Raw genomic sequence first — 19,006 nt, 5'->3', positions numbered from 1 at the left:
GACCTGGCTAACCCCATCCCCAGTGCAGCAGCCTCAAGGTGCAAGGGCCTTCAAAAATAAATGCTACCTAGATGCCAAGCAAGCTCCCCCAGTGATGGCTAACCATGAGAACGATGCCTTGTTGAATGAGACCCTGTTTTTCCAGACAGGCAGTGGGAGAATTGGTGGCTGCAAGAGAAAACTGGGTTGAAATGATGTGCCACCAACCTGATATTTTACTGACACCAACCCCCCCCCCCCCCCCCCGGGGCCTCTTTTCTCCTTTACCCCCTATCTCTGCAGGGAGGGAGCTCTTTGGGTTTTCCCTCCCAGTGTGTGCGCTGCTATGGGGAGGTGGATTTGGGTTTGGGCCTGGGCTGCAATGTAATGCCATAATCAGGGGCTGCTGCATTTTTTGGGCAGGGACCTTGTCCAACTTGCATTTTTCCTGCTGTCACGTGCTCTATTCATCTCTGGCACTGGATAAACAATACCATAATACCAGGCATGACGAAGCAGGGAAGCTGCTTCCTCAGGCAAGCCCCAGCATTTGCCTTCTCTTGCTTTTAGGCTATACATTCCCCTGGTCAGCCCTTGAACCATGGCTCTGGGCTAGAAAATGCTTGTGGAGGCAGTGGGGTTTGGTTTTGCAGTGTCTGGGGAGAGACGTGCTGCCAAAGAAGCCTTCCATAATAAAAGAGGAAAAAAAGGAGTTCGACCATACGAACACAGGAACCAAATCCCACACTCCCCACTTCCCGCTATTGCTGCAAAGCCCAGCCTTCCAGTCTCAATTTGCTTTCTTTTCGGGCGCTCTTTGTTTCCATCCGATGGCACAGCAACCGTGGCTTGAGAGGCAGCTGAAAAGCCCGATCGGCAAAACTCTGAATGAAGAAAGAGCCCCTTTCTCCAGCAGCCAAAAAGGGAGGAAAGGCACTTTTCCCCTGACCAGCTGCTCTCCTACTCCCGCAGGCTGGCGACACGCGCCGTGGCCAGATGTTGGGGTCCCGGCTGGCGCCGCAGGCCAAGTGACAATACAGGCTCTGTGTGCCACCAGCCCCTGAGTGATGCAGTGGGGTCTGTAGAGCTGCTGTGCCCTTTCCAACGTGGCACAAAGGCTCTCCTGGCCCCCTGGCACTGCTTGTAACCCCCGTCCTCAGCTCAGCCTGGCTGCCCAGGGTCAGTGAGCCACAGCAGCTAGGGGAAGCTATTCTTTTGGTGGCATTGTCCCACCAAAGTGAGACTCCCACGGGATTGTCCAGCCGCTGGCTGTGTCCCCGCAGGCTTCCTCTCCAGGCGCCTGGCCTCCTGGCTCAGCTCTTGCCTGCCACGTGGATGTCCCCACTGAGGCACTGTCCCCTGTGGGGAAATGGTGATGGGGTAAGTGGGCACGCTGCTTACCCCTTGGTGGGCACAGGATGGTACCCAAAGGGTGGAGAGCAAGGGGCTGCACCAGGAGGATGCTCTCAGGAGGGCCCTGTGCCTCGTTCGTTGGCATTCAGCCACTCTTCTGGGTACAAGGAGTCTAATCCTAACCGGAGTGGCCCCAGCACCAGACAAATTTGGGTGCCCCATAAATACGAGGGCCAGAGGAGAGGGATAGTGTCATGGCTGCTCTGCATGACAGATGCTGGACTGGACCAGAAGGCACATCTCACTTCCTCCTCCAAAAAGGATCCCATTTTGGACATTGCCCACAACTCACCTCACTGACATGTCACAGGGTGAGCCTGGCTGTGGCTGTGGGGTGGTCCCTGCTCTGCCCAGCTCCACATGGATGGGTCCAAGCCAGAACCGACTGAGTTCCCAAATCTCAGGCATATGCAGAGAAAGCCCCAGCTCACTCCCACTGCAAATTAACTTCACTGAAACCCCATACTGTTTTTGCCCTGGAACTGCCTGGATTCAGCCCCACACCAACCCAGAGCTGGGACTGCACGTGGGACATCTCCCTTTCAGTCGTATCGAGGTATTAGGTCTGTTTAAATTGGTTTAAACCCTCCTCATCGTCCCCGCTCGCTGCCTGACCCCGGAGCTCGATAGGTGGTCCCTAAGAAGCTCCCAGGTTCTCAGGGCTGCTAGAAATGGTTAATAAATAAATCCCCAGTAATAAAGTGTTCAGGTCATCCGAGAGAAGCGCCGCGCTCGGGCTGCGGAGCTGCATTGTCCGCCGGGAGCGATTTACGCGCTTCGTCGGACAGGGGTTAAAAGCTCTGTCGGGCGCCGACTTCGCCGCCACCGCTTTGTCGTGGGTATTTAACGGGGTCCAGCCCCGACGCACGGCCGAGGTGTGCGAGGGAGACATCGGAGGAGGGCGGCGCGGGAGCTGGATCCTGCCCGCGGTCCCCCCCCTGCTCTTCCCCCTGCTTTTTCTTTCTGGGATTTTCTGAGAGCACAAAAGAGACTTTGCATCAATTACTGGTAGGAAAACGGCAGCGCCCCGCGGCAGACTTCTGCGCTCCTGGCCCGGGTTTGGTTAACTTCCCATTGTCTCATGGGCTCCGCTATTCAGGGCTCGAGGGCTCATTTGTTTCATCTATCGGTTTTTTTAACCACCCTGCGAACATAAAACCTTCCTGCCCTTGCAGCAGAGGGGCTGGCAGTGCCATCGGGATGGCTGTGATTGTGGAGCACACCCATGCCTTTGCCCAGCACCCAAATCTCCTGCACTGGGTGCTCATGATGCATCTCGAGATGCCGAACTATAGTCCTTCAAGGTACTCCAGCTCTGCCACCGCTGCAAGTCCCATCTACCCTCCATGGGCTCAGACCTTACATCACTTTCTCCCTACAGCTCGGGGGACTGCGGGTCCCCTCGGCAGGGCGGGGGGGACACGATGTGATCCGTGCAGGGCACTTTGAGATCCCACGGGGCCAGGGGGCTATACAAATGCAAAGCGTTATTATATTCCCGGGGCTGAAGCAGAGGCCTGAGAAAGGTTGAGCGAGAGAGGCAGCGAGTGGGGAACAGCAGGGGATTTAGCTCCTGAAAAGGAGCCGGGGAAAAAAGCGGGCGAAGAGCTTCATTGTGCGCTGGGCAGAGGGGGTCACGAGCAAGTTAAACTGGTTAATGTATTGGAGCAGCTTCCTCTGAGCTGCTGGGAGCAAGCAAAGCCCTGCAACAAAAGGCCGAGGGAGCATTCTTGCGGGGAAAGTGGGCTCTCTTTAAAAGGATTTGATTTCTTTTCTGTCAGTTGAATGGAATTTGGTGGTGACTCCTCCAGGTCTAAGAATTTGGGGCTTTGGCAGTGGCGGTGACAGGAGGGGACGGTCCTTGTCCCCCCCTCCCTGCTCCCGCATTCTTCTCCATCTCCAAGCCTGCAGCCCCCAGATTACAGCCCCCAGTGTTGGGGAGGGGGGAAGAGGGGCTGGGGGAACACAAGCAGCCCCGTAAATGCTCTGATCCTGAAAGAAAGAGAGGGGCATGGGGCCGTCCCTGCCCAGCCTGGTTTCTCATGCTCTCTATTCAGCCCAGGGGAGGGGAGGTAAATGTGGGAAGAGGGGAGGCTGGTGGGGCATCAATCAGTGATTTAATGCCTCTCTCAGGGCTTCAGGATCAAGGCGGATCACGGGGGAGTTTCAGCAGTGTAAGGTGTGCAAGGGGGGCTTCCTGCTCCTTCCTTTGAGGTGAGAGTTTTTAACATTAAAACCATGGAATGAAGGTAAAAACAGGAGGGAAAGGGATCCTGAACTAGTGAAACCAGCTAGATCCAACCCCACCTTCCCGCACCCTGCGCATCTCTCTCCTTCCAGCAGCAGCTCCTGTCCTCGCAGACCTGGCTCTCCCATCCTAAAATCCCTGGATGGTGGGCAGAAACATCCCTTCTTCATGGGTACACCCACAGGGTCATGGAGGGAGGGAACACTGCTGCCGGCCAGGGATGCTGGGCTGGATGCAGGCTGTCCTGGCTGCATTGACCCTGACAGCAAAGCAGGGAGCTTTAGAGCTGTCCGAGGCTGGAGGCTGCTGCGCACTGCTGGGATTGAACTCACAGTGTGTGTTTGGGGTGGTAAAAGAAAATAATCAGTTAAGCAGAGTTTAAGTGACTGGTGACCCTGCACTGCATGAGCTATTGTGGATCCAGAGCCTTCAGCAGTGGTCAGCTAGGTGGACAGATAGACAGACAGACAGACAAGGGGGAGTGGGCAGCAGGCTCCCACCGACTGTTCCCAGCTCACTGTGCCTCAGTTTCCCAAGAGGTGACATGCCTCCAGCAGAGATCCCATGGGCAGCTGCCTGTTTGGGAGACTCCCTTATGGGCTGTCCATGGAGCCTGTACGTGTCCATCTGTACAGACAGGGCAAGAGCACAACAAGCTGAGATCATGGTTTGCTGCAGATGACGGCCAGCCCGTCCCAAGCACCTTCCAGAGGTGGGGTGGGAGAATCTTGCAGCTCCTGGCCTTTAATTCCTGGCCTCTCATGCTTTCTGGCCCCAATTTTTTTCACATTCCTGTCCTGAGCTGCCCCTCTCCCCATTGCCCTGAAGATGGGCCAGAAGCTGATGTCAGGGAAGTATTTAGATATTACCCCAAGGAGAAGGCAGGAATCAAGCCTCATACTGGGCTGGACTGGATGAAGGCCCAGTGAATTCAGTGTCCAATCTCCAGCAACAGCAGAACTGGCGCATAAGGAACAGCAAGTAAAGGAGGCTGCTCCCAGACCCCATCCCAGCCAAGCCCTGCACTGTGTTTGGTAGTTGCTGTGGGTCCTGTGTGAAGGGAGCAGAAGCAAGAACCAAGGAGGCAGCAAGCAGGAGCAGGTGAGCTCTGACCCCAAAATGCTGCATAGCAGAACCCAGATGTGCCCAGATGTGCCAGCAGCCATGGGCAAGAGCAGTGCAAGGACCCTCCTTGCTGGGTGCTGCATTGGGGAGCTGAGATGAGCCCAGGTGGCTGCTTGTCCCCCAGGGCTCCCCTCCAGCCCAGCACCTGCCTTAATAACTCCCTCAACCTCCTGCTTTAAGGTCCACACTCTATGCAGCAGGTCTCCAAAACCTCCTAGGGATGGAGAGCCAGGGGGAGGATTGGGATACATGTTAACTCCCTGCCTGGACCTGTGCATCTCAGTGCCCCCAGCTCACCCTGGAGCAGCAATGGCTCTCACAGCTGCCTACGCACACTAACACTGCATCCAGTCCAGATCAGATACCTGTGTCACCCCAGCCCCAATACACTCCTGCCAAGGCTACTTCCAAAGGGAACTTGGCTCCTCTCTGGGCCCCTAGAGCTTCTTGGCTTCTTCCTTGCCTCTGGGGTGTCCTGATGAAGTTGCTGAGTGGTTTTTCAAAGGTAGATACAGTGAGTCAGGATTCCCCCGCTGCTTCCCCCAGCTTGCCTTGGTGGTCTTCAAAAGCCCATTCCCCATTGCCCCCCTGGGAAATCGTTCACTCCTTTCCCATTCCCCCTGCAAAAGGGATTAAAAGCAACAGTTCATTTTTCATGTGATGTTAGTTTAAATAGGAATTTCACTGCTCTGGCTTCGCCTGGTTTCCGGGAGCCGAGAGAGGTTGGTATTAGCACTGTGCGAAGCAGGGAGGAGGAGGAGGGAGGTGGGAGTTGAAAGGGGGAAAGGCGGGAGAGGGGGGACATGCGGGGGTGAAGAACGGGATTAAAACATCCCATTAGAATTTCTGTTTTTGGAAAGCTCACAAAAATGTTGACATGTAGCATGACTAACATAGTGCAAATGTCAGCCTGGCTCTGCGAACGGGGGCCCTCGCTCTCCTCCCAACACGCTGGCCCCCTTTTAAGGCAAAAACATACAATGAGCTGCACAATGGCCGAATTCCAGAGAGCAGCGCTAATTGTTCCTCGCTCACGTCGGGCTAATTGCTTCGCTGAAGCTATTCGTGCCTGGCCTGGATCCCACGTGTTTTTACCATTTAATTAGGGGAGAAAAGCTGGGGCCAGGAAACGGGATGAGATAAAGGCAGGCAGAGATGGAGGACAAGTCGGGTGTCCTAACCTGGAGAGGAGACGTGCTATGTGTGCTCCAGCAGGAGAGCAGGCAGGGAACAGGCCCTGCTCCATGCCAGCTTCACGTGGGATTGAAGCTGTGCAGGCACCCAGGATAGGAGCAGGAGACTGGGACAGACAGCTCTTGAGGTTGGTGAGACCAGCTGTGAGATGGAGAAATGCTGCCAGCAGCGAATATTTGCATAGAACACCTTCATCCAGCTGCTCAGTGACTGCTCCAAGGCTCATGGACACAAGGATGTGTGTAGCTCTTCACCTAGTGTGGTAATTAGGTCTGTCCATTTGCAGACCATGTGCAAAGCTTCATCAGAACTCAGAGAGGGAAACAATAGATGGGCAGGAAATGCCTTTTGATGGCCACTTATTGTCTTCCACCTTCTGGGGGAACTGGAAGTTTAACTATAGTCTTCCTCTTTCAGGTATTCCTGTAAAGCTTCGTCCTCGGAGGATGCGCCTGGACCACAGCATCGTCTGGCGCTGGGCTCCATTGTACTGAGGAATGTGCATGTGCTTTTCCCGTTGAATAGCTCCTCTGAGACTGCAGCGACTCAGAAACACTGCAGGCCCCCAGCACGTCCCCTCTGGCGGAGAAGGGTTTGCTTACAGGTGCCGCTGTCCCCTCCACGGTACAGTGCAGCATCTCTGCTCCCTTTCACCCCACTGCAGTGCTGCAGGTTATGCCACTCCCCATGTTGTAAACAGGGTTTAATAGTAGAACTTCCTTCTCTTTCTGCACATCCATCGTACTTCCCCACAGCATCCTCTAGGAAGCCTTCATCCAGGCTGCATGGTTTCATAGGCAGAGGAAGCCACTTAGTATATGTGACACTGAAGTGCAGCATCTTCTAGGGTGGACCCTGATGAAGCTGATCTGCAACTCCTGGAGGTATTTCATCTCTCTGTAATGCAAACAGCCAGGGATTCTTTCATTGCCCATCTACACATCTTCCTCTTGTGTGAGCAAACAACAAGAAGGCACTTGCTTGTATGGTTCATCGGTCTCACACAAGTCTGCACCACTCCTCATCCCCCCACAAGTGTTCCCAGCACTTGGGATCACTGCAGTACAATTTGCACTTGGCAGGTTTAATTGATCAGTGGCCTTCATGTCAGAAAAACTCCTGGCCTTATAAGCAATACTTATAAGGTGGGTTTGGACACTCAGCACTATCAGATCAGTGGGAAAAGGTTGTAGGACAATTCAAAGTGCAAATCTCAAAGTGAACCTGGCTGCAGCCTCCACTAGTGCTGCAGAAGAGCCCCAGGATCTTTGCTGATGGGCTCTCACACCCTCGTGTGCAGAGGAGCTGTGACATCTGTGGCTGGAGGCTTTTTCTTCCATCTGTCCCAATGGTGAGGGATGTGCTTGGACTCTGCATCCCTCCCAACCCAAGGTTCTGGGCTTTCAGGCCTTCTTTGAAATAGGACACATTATGCCCAACTGCAGATGAGGGAGGAATTAGCCACACAGAGCTCAACCACGAACAAAGATGGAACCCAAACTTCAAACATCCCCCACAAAATCTGCAATTCTGTGTCCCAGTATAACAAGGGTGATCTCTTTGTGTTTCCATGAAAGCCCATAAAAGCACACCCACGCCCTGAGGAGAAGGATGTTAACAAACACTGGAATTTACAACAGCAATTTATTCAGAAGAAAGACTGCAGGTGAAAAGGACTGATACTTAAACCAGAGAGAAAGAATTCTTCATCGATGCAAATGCAATACTTGTAAGTCAATATTTGCTCTTGTAATATTGGCACACGCAGAAACGGTTTTCCAACATGAATAGGTTTCAGCCCAGCTGCTCCAGGATCGTGTTGTTCAGAAGCATTCAGATCCACTTCTTAAACTTCATTAAAAATGTGTTTTTTTAAAGCCTTTGGGGAGCTAAAAGCCTTTTATGACAAGTCCTTCTAGCCATTGAAATCCATCAGCACCATGGGGTGGCCTGATGTTAGCTAACCAGGAACAGATGGTCCCTTTGGGATGAGAATATTTACAACCCCAAAACATAGACAAGTCAGAACAAATCCATGTGGCAAGAAGAGAGCTGAGAACATTTCTTTCTAGACCAGTCAGTCATAGACAAACCCCCACCCCATGCATGTTTCCAGCTCCCTCCATATGCTGGAACCTCACACCAAAATGGCCAAATCTGCTCACTTGTTTGAGGTTTTGAGCAGTCCCCTCGAAGTTACTGTCATGTGTGTGTGAGCAGGGTGCCTGGGACACCCAGCAGATGTGAGGACCTGCTGGCTGGTCACAGTCCATGTGTACTGCAAGCCAATGTCCTTGCCTGAGTCCCCCATGCCTGACCCACACACAGAACCCAGTGGGGAAGTCCCCAGCCAAGAGGTGTGGAAAGATGCTCCCAACACCCGAGAAGCCAAGAGCCTTCCTTAAGGCCTGGATTTGTTTACACAAAAGAGAAAACAGAGTCAAAATACTGGGAATTAATTTTCCTATCTGGGATGGGAGAAAATAACCCAGCTTAGCTGTTGAACTGGGTGCTCTGGGAGAAGCTGTCTCAGTCTGTGAGGTACCCTGGGGCTCCTGGACAGCCCATGTCACCTCTTATCCTGCTGTAGTGAGATGAGCCAAGAAGCAAGCAAGTATACTGTAGGCTGGCAAACCAAGATATAGTGGAGAACTGTGCAGTATGTCTGCATACCACCTGGGAAAAACTTAGGTCAGGGATCATCATCTAAAGCTGGTAGCAACAAATGAGGAAACTCCTTATTCCTGTTCCCCATGGCTCAGAAAGTCTTGTGTCAGGAAGGGTGGAGGCAATGTGTTTTGTACTCTTGGAAGGGACTAGGCGTCCTCGACAAAGCAATTGCTCCTCTTATTGATGCAGAATGGCCTCTGTCCTTTGTCCCATGAGGGTCCCCTTTGTCCCCCATTCCCTGATCTTAAAGGAACACATCAAAGGGTGACAATGGCATTGCTTTTGGTTTTATTTCAAGTGTTGCCCAATTAGAGAATTAACTGCAATCTCCACCTTGGATTAGCATCCTGGGTGTGGGTTGTCCACTCTGATGGAGAAAGGACACGATCAAAGAATAGTTATCCTGGGGTTTACACTCCGAAGAACATGACTTTTATTCTGGAAAAGCTGGTTGCTGGCTGCTCATCTGGAACAGGGCACAGGGAGCGTGCCAAGCCCATGGAGGGGATGCAGCCACCTGCCCCATAGGAAGTGGGACTGCAGCCAGACGCCGTGGTTTGCACACACCGCTGGACAGGCACCCAGCAGCATCCTTCACTGCAGACCTGGGCTGGATTCAAACTGGCAGCTGAGAGGGAAGAGGAAACCATATTATATCGTTATCTCTCACCTTGCTTCCCTTTCGTAACAACCCCATCCCTGTGCAAAACAGAAAAACACACTGGGGCTGCTGAAGCCCACGCGCTGAGCTGGGGCCAGCCAGGGCTGGAGCTTCCGTTCGTGAGGGCCATGCACACACAAGCTATCATTTCCCCAATCTGGGTCAAATGCAAAAGAGAAAAGCTCAGGGAACAGCAAGACTTTGTTTCCCAGCTGGGTGGGATGCTGTTGCAGACAGGTTTTCTCCAGGAGGCAGGACCATGCTCCTGCCTGTTATCCTAACGGTGCGCTGTCCCCATCCTCAAGGCACTGCAGTGCCACCTAATCAGTTTTACCAGGAGCATATATTATAAATGCCCAAGGATATGAATCAGATATGTGGAAATCAGATGTGTGGAAAGAGAGACCAAGCTCCCAAGATAGTTGCCCTCATGCTCTCCCCTTGTGCTGTGCAACAGTCCCGTCTCTTTGCGGTTTAAGCTCCTGATGTCTCAATCCCTGGGTCTAACAGAGTGCCTAGCTGTCAGCTCTGCCTACCCTAATCCATTCATGTGGCTCCCATACAGGCTCTCAGGAGTGACAGAGGCTGTTTCTCTGTTTTTTCACATCAAGAAAATTCATGAGCTGGTTTCACATTTGTTTTTCTTTCAAACTTGAGGCTTTGCAGATATTAAAGTATAATCCAGGAAGAATTTGCTTTGTGAGGGAAGAGTGTGGGATCATGGAGGGGAGAGGGGTCAGTGGGGGAGCGGGGGGAGGTGGGGGTGGCAAAGAGATTTTCATTTCCCCTCTGTGTCCCATTGGGATCGAAGCTTTTACCTCCCTGCAAACAATAGTGGCCAGTATGGGACTATTTGGGAGTCTCCATGCTCCCCAGAGCCGGGAATTTCTATTTGCAGCAGCTATTTTAGACATTGCCCATGGTGAGGGCAGAAGAAAAGCTCTTTGCAGGTGGTAAGATCTGGAGAAGGTGGCTGGGACCATGAAGAAAGGAGTAGAGAGGAGGGAAAACATCTCTCCTAGTACCGAGTTGTTGCTCTGCATCAAAATGAAATGAAACAAATAAATACAATTTGTGTTATAGGTAAACAGAGGAACTGGCCAGGGCAGGACAGGAAGGCAGAGCCCCGTGTTACATGGGGAGATAAACAAGAATCCTAGAAATGTGGAGAGAGGCTTAAGGTAATTGCTCAATGCATGAGGAAATACGGGGCAAAAGCCAGATATCAGGGAGAGGAAGCTGGAAAAGGGCAGGCTGATACGAGCAATGAGGTCAGCGCTGCTAAAATAGCATGGGAAGGCTTCCTGAAGAGCCACGTGCCCCCCGGCTCCTCCTGCGTTAGATGCTCAGGTGGCAAGGGCTTACTAGCCCAATATTGGGCTAAAATCACTCCGTGGCAGTGCATCCAGTCCACTGAAGGTTCCTAAGCTGCAAATCCCACTTTACAGCACCTGCAGCTGAGCTTTGTTTCCAAGGGAGTACTTCCAGATTGACGCAGCTCCATTGGCAGAGTCCTGTTGAGCTTGCCATAGCTGAGGCTGTCACCCAAAAAAAGCATGAGGAATGAGCGGCTGCATCCACTCAAAACAGCCATTTTTCTTGAATGAGTATAAAACTGGCCCCAGCTCTCTGTCAGAGCTAGCACAAGACAGACAGACTGCCCTCCCGGCTTGGGTTTGATCTCCAGCTCCGTTGTATGGTGAGCTCATCTCTTCTGGACTGCAAGGCACACTGCTGGGAGAGCAGCCAGCTGACCTGTGGCTCTGCAAGCACTGGCAGCACGGTTTGTTTGGGTTCCTGATATGCCAGGGGTCTCGAGGCTTGTTTTGAGTTCATCTCAGCTTGGCTGTTTTGATGGATTCTGCCTTTCTGGTCTGGTCACAAGCAGTTGGATCTTGCTCTAAGACAAACAGCATCCATAAATCTCCGGTTGAAGCCAAGCAAATCTTGTCTTGCATTGCTCCGTGCTGTCCCCTCAGTCGTTTGAACCCCTGATGCCCTTACAAGTATGGAAACCTTAATCAATGTCCTATCAAAATGAACAGAATAAATCTTGTTATCTTGTGAAACAAGGTCACACTGTCTGTGTGGCCGTCTGGCAACAGATGGGGTTGCTCCTTGGGTTGTCTTCTCTTTGCAGGAAGTCTTCCATCACTCTTGCAATGCATGAACCTCTAATACGCCTCTAAAACGCAGTTTCAGCAGTTGTCCCTGATGTGGCTTGATGGTGGGTCTCTGCTCAAACCAGATGACTTTCCATTATGGTCCATCCTATCAATCCATCCTGCTTCAAGAATACACCATGCTTCCAGCCTTGCCCCCAGTATCTTACTAGGGGATCTCCCATTAGGATCCTATGAAGCATTGAGTAACTTCTCCTGTTCCTTTGAAATATGGCTGGTTTTCTCAGTTACTTGTAGAATGAAGGATCTCTTTCTGGAGGAGGACATGCATTACAAACCCTTGTGCTCTGTCAAATTGTTTTCTCTAGCTTATCTGCTCTCTACTTCTATTCTGCCTCCTCCCACGTTTACAGTGATTTGTTAAAAGATTGCACCAAAGCCTCTAATAACAATGATTTTGGGTCAGACCTTGAGCTTCAATTCATAGAAAAAACCTATTTTCCTGCCCCATTGCCCTGGCTCTGCTGGACCTGCTGTTGGGTCCTGTGGTGCCGGGGGCAAGGGCAGCCATGCTGACACGAACACGTGTTTTTAGCCAATGTTCCCTTCATCCTCAGCAGGGAAGAGGACAGGGATGTTCTGTGGCTGTTTGAAGAGGATGCACAGCTGATAGTGACCCCATTCACGACAGTGTTTATTTGCAGTTTCAGCAAGCCTTTGATAAAGCTCCGCTCCTGCCTGCGCTGCCCAAGCTTCAGGGACCATGGGAATGCTGGGAGGACCATCTCCCCATCTGGGACAGGACACGGGAAAGCCAGCAACGATCCCACTGGCCCAGCGGCACATTCAGCTGGACATACATCCCCTTCAAGGGACAAAGGGACTCGTTGAGGGAGGAAGAAACCATGTGTGGCCTACAGGAAGGAGGGGGCTGAAGATGACTTGACTTCACCGGCATCAGGGAGGGAGGATAAGGGGGGAAAATCAGATTGTTTCCAGCTCATGTCCGGGCAGTCCATGGGAAGAGGCTATTGGATCCATGTGTGGTTTGCAGAGCCTGGAAGTTGGGGGAATGTTGGAGAGCTTCCAGGAGACCCTATGAAGCCTCTTTGTTCCCAGGAAGGTGACGTCTCTTGCCACGGTGGCAGTGGCATGAGGAGTGTCTGAATGTGGACAAGTGAAGCCAACCCCACCATCACCTATTGTCCTCCAGCCTTTGCTGGGTCTCATCACAGCTGCCCTTCTTAGAAATCAGAAAGGATTTTATGGGGAGCATCAAAGGTCCTCACCCCATATGGAATACCATAGTGGGTAGCTGGAGAGGCAAGCAGAAATGACTGCACATTTCCTCTTCTCCTTGGGCACTCTCCAGCCCTGTCTGCTCATGAGGCCACCAGCAGTGAGGAGCCACCAGGCAGAGATGCCTGCTCACCCTCCCTAAGAACAGGGACCCTTTTCTGCCTGTCACCCTATAGCCATGACCCAGTTTCACTGAGGCATTTCTCAACCCCAGGCTTTTTTCTTTTTGTCTCCTCTCTCACCATTCTCCTCCCTCCCCTTCAGCACCGGCATTTGATATTTACTTTCAGGCTAGAAGGGACAGAGGAGGCTTTTCCTTGTGTTGCCCCCACATTGTTCCCCACTGGTATTTGGGAACAAGTGTGACATTCAGGGGAGCTGGAGTAGACAAAGCCTGCTTGGAGGTAATCATACCGCAGGCGGGTGTATCGGGTGTCTGCGGACATAGGGCATCCAAGAGCCTTTTGACTGTGTCTTTTTTAGGAAGAGCTTTCTTAGCCTCGGTATCTCTCAGATTAGGTTTTGTCCCCAGAGGAGCCTGTTGTGTCTCCATTGTAGAGCAGCTGTGGGAACCCACGGCACAGCTCAGCACCGGAGCAGTAGGACAATGCCGAAAGGCACCGGTGCTCCTGACCCATCCGATGGGCTGTTCTTCCTGCAGTCCAGAGGGACCGATCTCTAAAGAGGAGGTTGTGCCGACATCTGCTTCCCGGTGCTTTCTCTTCCGTACTCGGATAGCCACAAGAGAGCAGGTATGGATGGAAGCCCTGTGCCCTTGGCAAGCATCCCTGAGCCATGCATGGAGATGAAGAGGGTGAGACACACACATACACAGGCACCTGGATGTGACTGGTACCCCATATACAAATCATAGGATGGTCAGGGTTGGAAAGGATCTTAAAATCATCTAGCTCCAACTCCCCAAAATCCCTCAAACCCAAGTTGTAGTTCTAACCCCCCCAAAATACAGGTTTGTGCCTTGGATGTGCAAGGAGGAGGCAGCACAAGGAAACCATCGTCTTATCCCTGGGTCTGGGCTGAGGGAGCAGCAACCATCTCAAAAACTCAGCAACAAGTGGGAAAGTGCAGAGGAAAGTGCAGAGGAAAGCGCAGGGCTGTCTCCATTTCCTCTCATACACCTTTGGCATGGCCAGGCAGAGCTGGTCCTGGGCACAAAGCACCTACAGCCTCTTGCAAAAAGTAGGAGACGCTTGCCTGTCTCTGATTCTCTTTTACACTCAGGGATTTGCAGGGATGCTAAATGCATCCCAGAGACATAAGAAGGGATACTGATCCTCAGCCTTTGCTGCAGCACAAGCTCATGCTGCTGGGTGTTCCATTTGAGGATGTCGAGCCCCAGACAGCATAGACAGAGGCTAGCAGCCGCATGACCCTGCCCGTCTCAGGATGGGATGACATCTATAGCACAGACAGGTCCAAGGAGGCTGCAGTGTCTCTTCTTCTCAAAGAAATCAGCACTCGCCCCTCCCCAGTCTCATTAAAATGCCTGATTTAGTACAGATACTAAATGCATTTAGTCCATGTAAAGCCACTTCTGGCTCCTCTCTGCTGAGGAGCTGCGTAACCCTGGTGAAGCCTTGCTGATATGAACCAGTCACTGACTGATCCCTTATCTCCAGCCTTCTCGTGCTGACTGATCTGTTCCTCCCTTTTCTCTCAGTCGAGCCTCTGCTCTGGACTCATACAGACTTTTCATCACTTTTAAAATCCTGGCCCAATAAAATATTAAAGCACTCGAATATGAATGGGTCTATTTACTTGCTTAAACCTAAACACGGGATGTAGTTGGATCAAGACCTTTCTCTTCCTGCCCAATGCTTCCTCCTCCAGCGTCCTGGCTGCTCTCCTCAGCATCGTCTGTGGTTTCTCTCCACTACGGTGCAATGTCATGGAGAATTTGCAGTTTCCCATTTGTGACATGCTGATTTTGCCTAAGGCGACAAATGACCTCCTCCCTTCGTGATAGACCAATTTACTCATCCCAGGCTGTGTCTGCAGGTTAGTCACAGACTGCCCTCAAAGCCCAGGCTTTCGGGTCTGCTCAGCATCTGCACTACAGCTGTTTGCCATTGACTTTCTCCTGTTGTCTTTAGCAGCCAGCCACTCACTTCCTATTGCACTTCGGCTCGTTGTGTTTCCTTTTAGCATTCCCAGTTCTCTAAACCAAGCTGGCTCCATGCTTCTGGGAAGGGCAATCCTCTGCCAGGCTGTGAGGCAGCCCTCGGCGGCTCAGTGTGATTGAGCACATTGAGTTTGGTTGGGAATCATGAGCATTTCTAGGGATGATGGGACAGGCAGGTGGGAGATGCTGCTAAGGATGGCTGGCTGGGGAGGGGACGTGACCTGCTGCCTCTGGATGCAGAGGGATGTTCTTGGATGGGCAGAAGTGTCCATTCAGCAGCTGGTCTCTCCCCAGTGCTGCATGGGGCCAGCTGCCTGCAGCTGCAGAACCACTGCAACATGCACGAGCGTGCAGCCCATCAGATGTGGCCCTGGCCGAGGTGTCTGGGAGCAGGTCCAGGCTTATGCGAGTTGGGCAGGCTGCCGAATGCACGCATCCTCCGTGCAAGGAAAAGATATCTTAGCAGGGACACAAATGCATGATGGGCAGGTCCCTGGATGAAGCCACTTCCCTCCAGCACATCTGGAAAATTGCTCCCATCCTCTGGTAAACAGGCTTCCAGAGGAAGATCCGTGCTAGTGTTGTCCTCCCTTTGGGACGTGGTGGAGCCAAGGTAGGAAAATCCAGTGGGGTGGGAGGATATAGGCTCTCCTAGAATAACTTACAGCTGTCCTGGAAGCTCAGAGACCTGAAGGGCTGAGAAACACATGGGCAAAGTTACAGATTTCATTAATTTTCTTTATTCTTGGCAAAGGACCAGGGGAAGACACAGTTTCCGCTGTACAGCCGGGATGATGGAGATCCATCTGGAGTCCCTGCTGAGTTCAGCCTTTTCTCTCACCTCTCTAGACCCAAAGGAGCAGCAGCATAGGTGGGTCTCCAGGCCAGGCTCAGGAGAAAGCCTGGAGGAATCAATACAGCTGTTACTCCTCCTCCTCTGGAGCACAGAGTTCTCAGGAACCTTCAGTGATGTGGTAGCTTTAAAAATCGCTGTACAACATCTGGCATCACTGAAGATGGGTTATTATTTTAAGCAGCTGGTGAGAAGAGAAAAGAAGCGGTGTCATGCTATCAAGTCCTCTAAGGAAGGGGAAAGATCCAAGAGAATAACCTCAGGTCCTCAGCCCTGGAGCAGAGATTTGTAAGGGGCTCCCTCCAGCACAGGGAGAAGTGGTGAGAAAGTGCTGTAGTGCTTGGAGAGCAAAGGAAGGCTTTGCTTAAATCTCTTGTAACAATAATTATGTCACAGCTGCTGAGGAGACGGCCCAGAGCTATTTTGTTAGAGATTGTAAGCCCAGATACGGGTAAATCAGGAAGCTCAACTCTCTCTTCAGAGGGGGGATAAGCAAGGAGGTTGCTCGGTTGTTCTCCAGTGTGGATGGACGTGGAGCCCTGTGTTCCCTTCGGGCGCCACAAATAGATGTCACGCATGAAAGAGAACAAACCAGAGGCATGATTCACGGCACACTGAATGTGATGCTGAGGTCCCACTCCAGGACTGTGGTCAGTAGCTCCAGGCACGGAAACCTCCTGCGTACTGGAAGAAGACTCCTCTTAGGAAACCAGGAACCTGCTAAGTTCAGCTCTGGTTACAGCCTTAAACCATCATGTTGTAAATCTTACTTGCAGCATCCTTGGCAAGGGTGTTCTCCACCAAATGCCTTGCTCAGCAGTGTTTTGGGGCCAATGTGGTTTTGGGGCTGTATCTCTCTGCTATGGGAAGGGCAGCCCCAAAGTAGCCCCCAAGGCATGCCCAGGCCCCAGGATCCCAGCATGGTGGCCCTGGGGAGGTGACAGATGTGACTTTTCCAGCCTTCCCAAGGCCTCTCCCAGCTAAGTCTCCCTGGGCAGCATGACGAAGCAGACAGTGCTGGACACGAGGCTCTGAACATGCCAACACTTCTTCCAGCCAGATGAAGTGCCCAGGCAGGCTGACTAAAGCCAGAGCAGTCTCTCTTCCCCATACTGATGCCCAGACATGAGAGCCAGGAGGTCCCAGTGCTGCTCTGTGGCTGAGACACCGGTCCCTAGGGGAGAAGTAAGCTAGTGGGGACACCACTAAAGATGGGAGCTCTGGAGGCTTTTTATTACCTATAAAAACACCTATAGGAGCCTGTTCAAAACCGAATGTTTCAGAGCTCTCCCAGGGACCCCTTTCCTGCCCCTCTCCCCTGTGCAGCTCAGCCCTGACTCCTGCGAAATCACCAAGTGACAAAAGGCTCTTTGGGGCTCAGCATCATCCACATCACCAATCACCCGCCTGCCCGGCTGCATGGATGGAGGACAGGACCATCTGCTCCAGGGCAAATGAACCCCATGGCCAGATGCTCTGCTTTGCTAAGAAGGCTGTAAAAGCCTTGGACCCGGTTCATGGGAACCGCTTCGCTCTCCCCCTCCTCCTCTTCCCACACACATTAACCTCTTTACTGCCACTGATGTCTTTATAGCAACATCTGAGGGAGGAGAAGGAGGTGGGTGAGAAGGCACGGGGGCCGCGGGGCAGGATGCTGCAGAGGTGTGCTGGGAGCTTGCCTGACACAGTGGTGTGAAGTTTGCCATCCTTCCTCCCCGCTTTGGGAAGATGGGGAATGAGAGGCCGTTCCCAGCGGGGAGGCCGCAGGCAGCACGGGAGCAGGTGTGGAAGCACCGCAGGGGTGGGAGGAGGAGGTGGCAGGATTGGCACTCGCTTTGGAAGTGTCCCTGCAGGGGTTTGCTCTCCATTGCAGCCGATTCCCACGAGCCGACCGAGCCCCATCCCCCAAAGCCTGTCTCAAGGTTTCCGTGAACCATCCTGATAGACCCCATCCTTAGGGCAGCAATGAAGGCACCCAGCGTTTGCTCTGGAGGAGAGGAGAGGAGAGACCGTGGCTGTGTTCCCCATCACAGCCTGTCCCTGCACCAGTCACCCCGCAGCAACAGCATACATGTGCTATTGTACAAATGTATGCTATTTGTATACGACATACATTTGCACCAAACAGCATGGTTTTAGCAGGGAGAGGGACCCAGAAGTCCTACCTGTCCTACCTACATGACAGGTAGTCCCTGTCATGCTGCTAATCGAGAAGGAGGCACATAACGTCTATATTGCCCCTATTCCTTCCAGCAACATAAAGGGGGTATCAGTCCCGCCTGACAGGGCGCTCCCATGCAGCACCCTGATTTTGGGCAGGGCTGACAAGCATCTGGAGTATGGGGATGTACCACCTGAATACTGCTCAGCACCACAAAGCCCATGACATAGCAGGTGAGCAACTGCTGATCTGGGCTGGATCTAACCCTCCTGCCTGGACTGGGTGTCTTTCAACCTATTAACAGACACAGAGCGATGCAGCTTCTACCACGGTGCTGCATCTGCCTCCCCCCTCCCTCCTGCATGTTTTCTGCCCCTCTAAACTCATTTCCAGCCACCCAGGCCACCAAGGGTTAACGCCACCCTGCTCTGGTGGGCTGTCACAGCACTGGGGACATCACAGGTGGGACTCAGCTTGCAAGGCATGGTAGCCTGCTGGAAAAGACCTTGACTATTGAACCCTGAAAAATCTCCTCCTTTCTACCAGAGCCTTCCTCACTCTGGTTCCCACAGGGCTCCTCAGCCACCCCGCACCTCTGGGAAGGTCACACATCGCTGCTGTATCTCGCTCAGCGCGGTGGGAATCCGATTAACAACCGGCCCCCGGCTCTGGGATTGGGCAACGATGGGCGAGAGAAGGGCCCAGTGCCCGGGGAAGAGCTTTCCCACACTCTGTCTCCCCTCGCCGGCGACGGCGGAGGAAATCGTCCATATCTAAATGTGTCCTGATAGCTGCGCTAATCTAGGGCTGAATGTGCAGCTCGGGGTGGGCTCACCGGCAGCATTAGCGCAACACATGGTCCGTATTCAGCTCGCACAAAGGGCCGTATTCTTCCTCACCCCTCTCCAGCTTCGCATGCTAGAGTGGAAAAACAGAGCAGGGTGAGGGATGAGGGGAGACCGTTGAGATGGAGCAGCTGGCTCCCCTCGGGGATGCAGAGGGAATTCTGACCCCGGGAAGGTTTGCTCTGCACCCGATGCGTTACCATCCCCACCAGGCAGAGAGGACTGTGTGATGCTGCATTTATAGCCCTGAAAATCTAGCAGAGAGAAGGGAAAAACAGAGTTTTCTAAGCAG

The 19,006-nt window shown here is 52.6% G+C and overlaps 1 long non-coding RNA gene across 1 annotated transcript; it reads right to left on the bottom strand.

The window, feature by feature from the left end:
- Window positions 1-9,027: 9,027 nt before the first annotated feature.
- LOC115607211 lies at window positions 9,028-10,875 on the bottom strand. The gene is made up of 2 exons (XR_003991137.1): window positions 10,742-10,875; window positions 9,028-9,257 (listed from the first exon to the last, which is right to left on the bottom strand). It is a non-coding gene; the product is annotated as an uncharacterized LOC115607211 (long non-coding RNA).
- Between the last annotated feature and the right edge of the window lie 8,131 nt (window positions 10,876-19,006).

Source organism: Strigops habroptila, chromosome 4, assembly GCF_004027225.2.
Source record: "Strigops habroptila isolate Jane chromosome 4, bStrHab1.2.pri, whole genome shotgun sequence".
NCBI lineage: Eukaryota > Metazoa > Chordata > Aves > Psittaciformes > Psittacidae > Strigops > Strigops habroptila.
This window is presented reverse-complemented; position numbering and strand designations above follow the sequence as displayed.